Genomic DNA, 11,362 nt, shown 5'->3' with positions numbered 1-11,362 from the left:
GCCCTCACGGTTCAGTCGTCAGGAGGGCTCAGACCGTGTCAGCCATCTAAATTTGTTCAAGTGTGGCCCAGTTAATGTAGCAGCCCACACCTAGGGGTCAGGCCCGTAATATCTGAAATAGCTCCTCCTGGGTTCCCAAGGGGAACTCAAGGAAAGGGTGTCTAATCTCCGCTGTAGGACCCAAGGATGACGTTGCTCCTTTTCTTTTCTTCGAGGCGGGTACAGTGATTTCTTACCACGTAAGGATGACATTGTATACCTGCATTGAAAAGTCGAAGTTCAACCAATACGTCCTAAAAATAGCATGGAAACACAAAACTAAATAGGAATATTTCATGAGACTCGCGTATTAGATGAAGAGAACAAAACTAAAACAACTAAAGCAAATATATCAAGTTATTAAAATAGGACTATGAGAATAATACGATGGGAATATCTAATGTATGAATGCATTCGGGTAAGCATAAAATCCATGGAAACAATAAAGATGGATGAATATAATATGAAAAATGGCAAAATTCTTTAATAATAAGCATGAATATTTCTATTATTCTACTATGAATGTTCACTTAAAATAGTCAAATGGATCACAGAAACCATGAAATAGGCAAAATATTTAAATAAAATAAAGAGAAAAGAGTAAACAAATGCAAAAGGGAGAAGCTTGGGTCGTCAAAAATAGTGTTATAGGCGGCACACGGGTATGGAAGGTAGGGCATGTGGAGTTACAATGGCTAGGGTTAGGGATTTTTGGGGAGGAAGATGATGAATAGTGAGGGGTTTATATAGATTTTGGGGCATACGGCCGTGAGGCATGCACGTGTGCCTTAATTTTTGCTCACGTGTTTCATGATTTTTAAATTTAAGCGCGTCTAACATTTGCCCCACATCCGTGTTCCTTGGGAGTGTGGGTGCATACGATCGTGTCACACGTTTGTGTCTTACTTCGTTCGCTTCTCCCACACCCGTGTATGATAGCCCACACCCGTATTAGTTTGACAGTGTCGACCATGGGGTCTGAGCATGGGCGTGTCGAGCGCCCGTGCTAAATTGACAGATTTGCCCCGGTTTCCAAACACGGGCGTGTCGCACGCCCATGTTGGTTTGGCAGTTTCGCCCACTGCCTTATCACACAACCGTGGCGACTTATTGCATCCTGTGTTGGGAAAAAAATTTTGCTTTGTTTTCACATGGCCGTATCATACGGCTGTGTCTCCTCCTGTAGTGTGTGCACGCCTAAGGCACTCCCATGTGCCTCGCCATGTGGACGGGAAAACCTTGTGTTTCAAGACTCACTTAGTAAGTTAGATGTGAAAAGCTAGAATTTAAATAAATCATTACTGTTAGTGCTCGAGTTACCTCCTGAGAAGCGCTTATTTATAGTCTAAGCTTGACTTACCTCTGTAGTGTGTGATCATGGTGGCTCGAGGAGTTTAGACTCATTATCCCTACTATCAACTTTATCAATATAAGGTTGAAGACGAGTATTGTTTACCTTAAAAGTTTCGAATTTGGGGTGAATTATGTCAACTGTACCATATGGGAAAATACTAAGTACCTTGAGAGGAATTTCTTCAGGAGGTTCAGAAGTGGTAATGCGAAGATCTGCTGCAACTAGTAGTACTTTATCTCCAACCTTAAGTTGATTTGGTGATGTATTGAGCTCATCCTGGCTCGATTTTGGTTTATCGGGTGTTCTCGATTTCTGTGTCCGCCATTCATCTAGTTCCTCAATTTGTAACCTTTGTGCTTCATAGATAGGTCCTTTGTTGTTGCTTGAACATGGCTCGTGTAGGTTCTTCGACTTATTTCCTGCAAAGTTGGTTGCACCACATGGTCAGTTTTAGTAGAATGATTTATGCAACCACCTTCAATTTTTGATATGTTACTCGAATTACGAGCTTGAAGGGTGATTGTTTTGTCTCCCACACGAAGTGTGAGTTCACTTGTGCCAACATCAATTATTGTTCTAGCGGTTGCTAAAAATGGCCTCCCTAAAATTAAAGGAATGTTACTATCCTCTTCTATGTCTAGAACAACGAAATCAACTGGGAATATAAATTTGTCAATTTTAACGAGTACATCTTCAATAATCCCCCTAGGAAATCTTATTGTTTTATCGGTTAATTGAGTACTCATCCTAGTTTGTTTGGGTTTCCGAAGACCTACTTGTTTAAACATTTTTTAAGGCATGACATTGAGACTGGCCCCAAAATCAGCTAAAGTATTATTAATATCTAGGCTGCCAATTAAACAGGGAATCATAAAACTCCCTGGATCTTTTAATTTGTTGGCCAGCTTATTCTGTAGTATGGCTGAGCAAACCGCATTTAGTTCCGCATGCAACGCCTCATCCAACTTCCGCTTATTTGTTAAAAGCTCCTTTAAGAATTTTACTGCGTTTGGCATCTGCGAAAGAGCTTCAATAAACAGTAAGTTAATATGTAACTTCTTTAATAATTTAAGGAATTTATCAAATTGTTCTTCTGTGCGGCCTTTCCTTATCTCGTTTGGGTATGGCACACGAGGTTTGTACTCTTTACTTACCAATTTCTAGTTATTGTGGTCCACCTCACCCTTACCTTTACTTACCACAGTTTCTTGCCTCTGTTTTGGTTCAGGTGCAACTAACCTTTCCTCATCTTGAATGGTAATTGCATTGATTTGCTCCCTTGGGTTAGACTTAGTGTTACTCGGCAGGCTACCTTGTGGTCATTCAGATATAAATTTAGCGAGCTGACCTATATGAGCTTCAAGCCCTTGGATCGACGCTTGTTGATTTTTAAGTGCTATCTCGATATTCAAAAAATGAGTTTCTGACACTGAGATGAATTTTGTTAGCATCTCCTCAAGGTTCGACTTTTTCTCTTGTTGTAGGGTGGTTATTGGAAGCCTGGAGGTGGTGGTGGTCGCTGATTTCCTTGGCCTCCCCATGAGAAATTTGGATGGTTCCTCCAACTTGCATTATAAGTATTACTATAAGGATTATTTTGAGATTGAGGATTATTACCCTATGTAATTTAACTGCTTGTTCTCCATGTTGTGGCCGTAGGGTGGGTAATCTAAATTGCTTGATCCACCTCCACTTGCTTCGTACAGCATTACTAGGTGAATATGTGAAGAACCAAGAAAACCGTCAATTTTTCTGTTCAAAAGTTCTACCTGATTAGAGAGCATGGTGACCTAATCAATGTTAAAAACGCCGGCTGTTTTCATTGGTTTTGTCATCATGACTTGCCACTAATAGTTATTCAGTGACATCTTTTCTATAAATTCATAAGCATCTTAAGGCGTCTTATTATTGATGGTTCCGCCAACGGCTGTGTCGGTCATCTGTCAAGTCGAAGGATTCAGGCCATTATGAAATGTTTGAACCTGTAGCCAAAGTGGTAACCCATGGTGAGGGCACCTTCTCAAAAGGCCCTTGTATCTCTCCCATCCATCGTAGAGTGTTTCTAAATCCATCAGGACAAAAGAGGAGATATCATTACGTAATTTGGTTGTTTTAGCCGGCAGAAAATATTTTAATAAAAACTTTTCGGTCATTTGTTCCCATGTAGTGATTGACCCTCGTAGTAACGAGTTCTGTAACACCCCTAGCCCGAATCTAACACCGGAACAAGGCTCGAGGCAGTATCAAAACTTTACATTTTCAGCATACTAACTTGGATCACAAAATTTCATTTGAATTTAAAACCTTTCAATCATGAGCATCTCGTCCCTTGTATAGGCCTTTGAGACCTATAACATATCGGAGAGTAATGGGGGACAAATACGGGCACATTCGATTTACCTTGGGCTACTCAGAAAATTTTCCTTAACATAAAGGGACACACGCCCGTGTAGGTGGGCCTTGTGGACTCACACGCCGTGGGCTCCTCCCGTGTCCAAAACTTGAGCATTCTGTTAAATTAACACGGCCAAGACACACGCCCGTGTGTCCTACCCATGTGCTAATTTAGCTTAAACTTTTAGGTGCAAAGGACACACGGTCATACCACATGCCCATTGGGATGGACGGTGTGTTTGACATGGCCTGGACACACGCCCGTGTGTCTAACCATGTGGACCTTAATAGGCTATTTTCCAAGCCTTTAGTCACCCTTTTCTACTTCTTCTTCTTAATAGATACCAAATTCAAAGTAAAACATGATTATACACTTGTAAATGATCATGATGAAGTTTGTTGTACAGAAACCTCATATCATTGTTTTTATACAAACAGCTTATCTCCCATCTAGCATTTATGGGTTCATATGTTATTGTATCACATTCAAAATTTGGCTCATTTTTAAACTCATTTCCAATTGTAGCAACCCATCATATAAGAACACAAACATGCATATAAAGGCAGGTAATAGCCTACTTTCAAATATGCCAATTTCCATGGCCTTATACAAAAAGATGAATACATCTTTACATGCCTTCATTTGGCAAATCATGTAATATCCCGAATTAAGGCCTAATCAGAATAGTGGTTTTGTGACCACAAATATGAGATAGAAATAATTATTTTATAATTATTTTGATGTTTATGATAAGATTGCATGATTGTGTGAAAATTTCGTGATGAAATCCTATGCCTAAAGTGCTTAAATTGAAATTAGGGACTAAATCGAATAATTTTCAAAACTTGTATTCTAGGAGTTTTTAGTATGAAATTGTTTTGGAATATTAATTAGGAGGTCTTAAATAGCAATTTGACCAATTTCTAAGTCTATGGACAAAAATTGGACATGGATGGAATTTTTGGAATGTTTAGTGTAAGGGCATTTTGGTCATTTAGTTATTAAAATGAATTAAAAACAAAATTAAAAGCCAATTTTTGTCCATCTTCTTCATTAGGCCAAAATTTCAAGGGTTATCCATAGCTAGGGTTTGTTTCAAGCTTCCAAGCTCCATAGTAAGTGATTCCAAACCACGTTTTTAATGTTCTTTACGTTTTTGGAATCCCGGTAGCTCGATTAAGCTTATGCTAGCAATAATTCAACCTAGAGTTCATATTTGGAAAAATACCCATAAGTGAAATTTGTGTATTTTGGTGTTTTATGATAGAATATGAGGTTTTAAATTATGTTAGACAACTTGTACTACTCTGTTTTAAGCGAAAACGAGTAAAAGGGCTTAATCGGTAAAAATACCTAATAGACATAAGTACATGTTAGAGTGTGAATTTGATGTTGCCATTGAAGGAAAAAATGATCAACATGTCATAAAACATAAGAATAAGGGATGAAGTTTAATTCACGAGCCTAGGGGCAAAAGTGTAATTATGCAAAAGTTTAGGGCAAAATGTAATTTTGCCAAAGTTCAGATAAATGCTGTTTTGATGAATGTATGTATTAAATAAGATTAATTTGGCATTATAGATCAAGAGAAATGAGATTCAAGTCGCGATCGAGGGAAAAACAAAGTTTACGAAGAATAGGCTCGATTGCTAATAATTTTGTACCGAGGTAAGTTCATGTGTAAATGTAGTGACATAATTGTCATTTTAAGTAATTTAATGTTGTTTATATGATATGATGCTTAGTATTATCGTGAAATATTATGTTTTGTGGTTATTGTTGAATAATATGTAATTATGTGAATTACTTGATGAGTATGAACTATCACCGAAGTATCGATTTCGACATTCCGTGGAAGACGGCAAAGATGTGTGATCAAGGAAAATGCCCGTTTGAACCTTGGGAATATATTAGAATAGAAGTGACATGTCACTAGGATATTTGAGTTCCGAACTCGTTGAGTTGAGTCCGAGTTCGTGAGATATAACTAGGCATCTGAGCTCGTTGAGTTGAGTCCGAGTTCACTTATGGATGCGAACGCCTGAGCTCGTTGAGTTGAGTCCGAGTTCACTTATGGGCGGGTTACATGGTAGCTTGGATACATAAGTTCCGTAGGCTATTGAGTTTGTCTAGCTGCAGGTATGGCTCTTATGTTCATAAGATCCACATATTCGAATTATATTCCGATGTGTTCAACGGGTGAATCTTAAGTGAATAAGAAGAAGGCCTAAAACGAAGGTGACATGTTGGTAAGTTTGGTAAATGATAAAATTTGACAGGTATGTGCTTAAACCCTCGGGTTGAAAACTTGGTATGATGAAATCGTAGAAAGATATTAAATACAAATGAAACATGAATGTCTTGGTGTTGTTTATGCAAATGATGTTTTATGTGGGATTGTGTGATTATGTTACTTGCTATTTGCATGTGAACTTACTAAGCATTTGTGCTTACTCCCTCATTTTCTTTCATTGTAGTTTTGACAAGCCGGCTTGAGAATCGGGATAGGTCGAAGACTCGTTCACACTATCCAAATGCCTAAATTGGTAAAATGGCTTGTGTGTTTTGAATGTGGCATGTATGGCAGAATACTCACTTTGTGTAAATGATCTTATGATATGGCTATGGTTTGGAAAGAAAAGTGTTTGTAAATGATTAGCCATTGGAATGGCCAATCTAAGTCATATTTGATGTTATGTATGTTTAAAATGCTATTTAGTCCATGAAAATCCTTAGTAAAGTGAAATCATCATAAAAGCAGAATCGACAAAGAGAAGTGATGTAAATTTGAAAATCACTAAAATAGTAGAAATGGAATTAAATGATGAGTAAGTTATGAAATTTAATATTAATTAGTCTATTTTCATATGGATTGAACAAAATAGGTATATGAATTATATTTTATGAGATATTTGAATTTTTGTGAAACAGGGCCAGAGTGATTTCTGGATCCCTTGTTCTGACTTTAAAAATTCATCATAAATTGTAAAAATATAATTGTAAGTAATTATTTATATTTACAGATTACTTATTGAGTCTAGTTTTAAGAGAAATAAATTTCATAGGCATTGAAATTTTGTACAGAGAGATATCTGATTCGAAATACACAGAGGTCAGAGCAGTCAAACCCTGAAACAGGGGAGATTTTAACTAATAAACTGTACTAATTGGCTTGACCAAAAAATGTAGAAAAAATTTATTAAATAGATATATGAGTCTATTTTCAGGGAAAATTTACAGAATTGGATTTTAAGTTTTGGAACTCGAGATATGAATTTTGTAAGCGACAGTGACGCAGATTGCTAACTTGACTGGAAATTTTAAAAATAAATTGTTTGAGCTGTTTAAGTAATGGATTAAGTCTGTTAACACCACGTGTTCGATTTCGGCAACGGTCTCTGGTACGGGGCATTACATTTGGTGGTATCAGAGTAGATTTAGTCGGTTCTCGGACTAATGTGTTTTATGTACGGGTTTTGCTATACATGCCATATATATATTGTGATAGTTTGACGACTTCTGACCTTTTAAATGATTTTTTTTATAGTAAATGGATCCCGATCCAATTGCGGCTGATGATGTAGAGAGTAGTGCACCAGCTCCGGCTGAAGGGGCAGTGCCAACTGAAAATCCACCTCCTACTGTTGGTCAAGGAGGAGGAGAAGGGGCTCGGGAAGCCTTTCTCCAGATGATAAGTGCCTGGTATACTGAGTTCGTTCGTACGAGCCCGAATGCACAACCTCTCCCACCTCCCCCAATTCCTCAACCTATACCCCCGATGCCTCAAGGTGTAGATCTGATGAAATTTCACAGAAATCCAGTTGACAGAATCCGTAAACAAGGGGCCGAAGAATTCAGGGCAAATATTGATGATGATGTCGAAAAAGTAGAGTTTTGGCTCGAGAATTCTATTCGAGTATTTGATGAATTGTCTTGTACACCTGAGGAATGCTTGAAATGTGCTATATCATTGTTGAGGGATTCAGCTTATCATTGGTGGAAGACATTGACTTCAGTAGTACCGAAAGAGAAAGTTACTTGGGAGTTCTTTCAAAAAGAATTTCGGAAGAAATATATCAGTGAAAGATTTATTGATCAGAAGCTTAAAGAGTTTCTTGAATTAAAGCAGGGGAACATGACAGTTACTGAATACGAAAGGGAGTTTTTCAGGTTGAGTAAGTATGCTAGAGAATATTTTCCTACAGAAGCTAAAATGTGCAGACGATTTGAAGACGGACTTAATGAAGACATCAAAGTATTTTTTGGGATTCTTGAATTAAAAGAAATGGTAGTACTGGTTTCAACGAGCTTGCAAGGCTGAAGAACTACATAAAGAAAAGAAAAAGGTAGAGGCTGAGACTAGAAATTGGAAGAAAAGACCGACGAGCAGTTCATTCTCACAGCAATCCAGAAAATCTAGAAATATGAATCCTCGTTCACAAGTTTCGACTAGACAATCATATGGAAATATTAAGAAGCAAAATGTGGGTCCTAAATCTCAGACTACTTCTACGGCTAGTGTGGGAAATACGAGATTTGTTAAGCCCGAGTGCCAGCGGTGTGACAGAAATCATTTTGGCCCATGTAGAGCGAATGAATGTTTTCAGTGTGGTTCTCCGGATCATTTTATTAGAGAGCGCTGAGAAAGTGAGAAAGAAAATTTCGTAATGTAAAAGCTCTGGTGCGCACTCGAGGGAAGATATTTGAGAAAAGTGGAAATGAAGCAAGCAGCAAAAATGTAGCCAGAGATTCAGCAGCTAAATCTGAAGCAAGGGCTCCAGCTAGAACTTATGCCCAGCTAGAACTTATGCTATAAAGGCACGTGAAGATGCTTCATCACCCGACGTGATTACTGGTATGTTTTCTCTTTATGATGTTAATGTTATTACTTTAATTGATCCCGGTTCTACTCATTCATATGTATGCATGAAACTGGTGTCTGGTATGAATATACCTGTTGAGAACACGAATTTATGATTAGAGTGTCGAATCATTAGGCAAATGTGTGATAGTTGATAAAGTATGCAAGAAATGCCCTTTAATGATTCGGGTCTTTACTTTCCTACTGACTTGATGTTGTTGCCGTTTGATGAATTTGATGTATTTTGGGTATGGATTGGTTGATATTGCATGATGCTATAATAAATTGCAAAAAAAGGTTATAGAATTAAAGTGTGAAAGTGGTGAAATTCGGGTTGAACCGCATAAATCGAGGCATTATCTAGTATGATTTCTTCGATGTCGGCTCGGAGATATTTTAGAAAGGGTTATGAAGCTTATTTGGCGATGTAATTAATACAAAAGAAGTTGAAAAGAAAGTTGAATCAAGTCTTGGGTTGTGTGTGAATTAGCGACGTATTTTAAGAATTGCCGGTTTGCCTCAATCGTGGAAGTAGAATTTGGTATTGATTTGATACCGAACAGCTCCGATCTCGATTGCTCAATATAGAATGGCACCAGCAGAGTTGAAAGAATTAAAGTTGCAGTCGCAAGAGTTGACTGATAAAGGCTTTGTGAGACCGAGTTTTTCACCTTGGGGTGCTCCCGTGTTATTTGTGAAAAAGAAGGATGGTTCTATGAGGTTGTGTGTTGACTATCGGCAGTTAAACAAAGTGACAATAAAAAAAAGTATCCGTTGCCAAGAATTGATGATTTATTTGATCAGCTAAAAGGAGCGACATGGTTTTCAAAGATTGACTTGAGATCTGGGTACTACCAGCTGCGAGTAAAAGAGCCGGATGTGCCTAAAACTGCTTTTAGAACAAGGTACGGTCATTATGAATTTTTAGTTATGCCATTCGGGTTGACAAATGCTCCTGCTGTATTTATCGATCTAATGAATCGCATATTTCGGCCATACTTGGACAAATTTGTTGTGGTGTTTATAGATGATATTTTAATTTATTCAAAAGATGAGACAGAGCATGCTGAGCATTCGAGGATAGTTTTGCAAACTTTGAGAGATAAGCAGCTGTATGCTAAGTTTAGTAAAAGTGAATTTTGGCTCCGGGAAGTTGGTTTTTTGGGTCATATTGTTTTAGGTGATGGTATACAGGTTGATCCTAGTAAGATTTCAGCCATTGTTGATTGGAAACCACCGAAAAATGTAACCGAGGTTAGAAGTTTCTTGGGGCTAGCTGGGTATTATCGACGGTTTGTAAATAGATTTTCTATAATTGCTTCTCCTATGACTAGACTACTCCGAAAGAATGTTAAATTTGAATGGACGGAAGAATGTCAACAGGGTTTTGAAGAATTGAAAAAGTTATTAACTAAAGCACCAGTGTTGGTACAACCCGAATCAGGTAAAGGATTTGTGGTGTTTACTGATGCTTCTCGAAATGGCTTAGGATGTGTACTTATACAAGAAGGAAAAGTGGTGGCTTATGCCTCGAGGCAGTTAAAATCTCACGAAAAAAATTATCCGACTCATGATTTCGAATTGGTTGCTATACTGTTTGCTTTGAAGATTTGGCGACATTATTTGTATGGTGAAAAGTGCCGAGTATATACCGACCACAAAAGTCTTAAATACTTGATGTCACAAAAAGACTTGAATTTGAGAAAGCGAAGATGGTTGGAGTTATTGAAAGATTACGAGTTTGTTATTGATTACCATCCGGGAAAAGCGAATGTGGTTGCCGATGCTTTAAGCAGAAAATTGCTATTTGCTTTGAGAGCTATGAACACTCGGCTAAATATATTAAATGACGGATTGATTATAGCAGAGTTAAGAGCAAGACTGATGTTTTTACAAGAGATTTTTGAAGCTCAGAAAAATGATCAAGATTTGTAAGCTAAGAGAAAGCAGTGTGAAGCTGATACGGGATCAGATTTCAGAATCGGTTCTGATGGTTGCTTGATGTTTAAAAATCGGATTTGTGTACCGAAAAATGATGAGTTGATTCAAAAGATTTTGCATGAAGCACATAATGGTTGTTTGGTGGTTCATCCGGCCAGTACGAAAATGTATAATGACTTGAAGAAAATGTACTGGTGAAGTGGAATGAAAAGAGATACTTTCGAGTTTGTATCAAAGTGATTAGTTTGTCAACAAGTGAAAGCTGGACACCAAGTACCTTCGGGATTACTCCAGCCTATCATGGTTCCTGAATGGAAATGGGATCGGATTACTATGGATTTTATATCGTGGTTGCGATTAACTCGGGAAGAAAATGCCATCTGGGTAATAGTTGACAGACTGACTAAATCAACTCATTTTATTCTGGTACGTACGGATTATTCTCTTAATAAGTTGGCTAAATTGTATATCCGTGAAATTGTTAGACTTCATGGAATACCTTTGTCAATCATTTCGGATAGAGATCTGAGATTTACTTAACGGTTTTGGAAAAAGTTGCAAAAGGCATTAGGTACAAAGTTAAATTTCAACACTGCCTTTCATCCACAAACTGATGGACAATCAGAGAGAGTAATTCAGATTCTTGAAGACATGCTCAGATGTTGTGTATTGGAATTTCAAGGTAGTTGGGAAAGGTACTTACCGTTGGTAGAATTTGCTTATAATAATAGTTATCAGACGAGTTTGAAGATGGCACCTTATGAAGCATTGT

The 11,362-nt window shown here is 37.7% G+C and overlaps 1 non-coding gene across 1 annotated transcript; it reads left to right on the top strand.

The window, feature by feature from the left end:
* Positions 1–3,391: 3,391 nt before the first annotated feature.
* On the top strand, positions 3,392–3,498 carry LOC128295701 (small nucleolar RNA R71). The gene has a single exon (XR_008286260.1). It is a non-coding gene; the product is annotated as a small nucleolar RNA R71 (small nucleolar RNA).
* Positions 3,499–11,362: the final 7,864 nt, after the last annotated feature.

Source organism: Gossypium arboreum, chromosome 7 (assembly GCF_025698485.1).
Source record: "Gossypium arboreum isolate Shixiya-1 chromosome 7, ASM2569848v2, whole genome shotgun sequence".
In the NCBI taxonomy this organism is placed as follows: Eukaryota; Viridiplantae; Streptophyta; class Magnoliopsida; order Malvales; family Malvaceae; genus Gossypium; species Gossypium arboreum.
The sequence above is the reverse complement of the archived record's forward strand: the minus strand, read 5'-3'. Positions and strand labels throughout refer to the sequence as shown.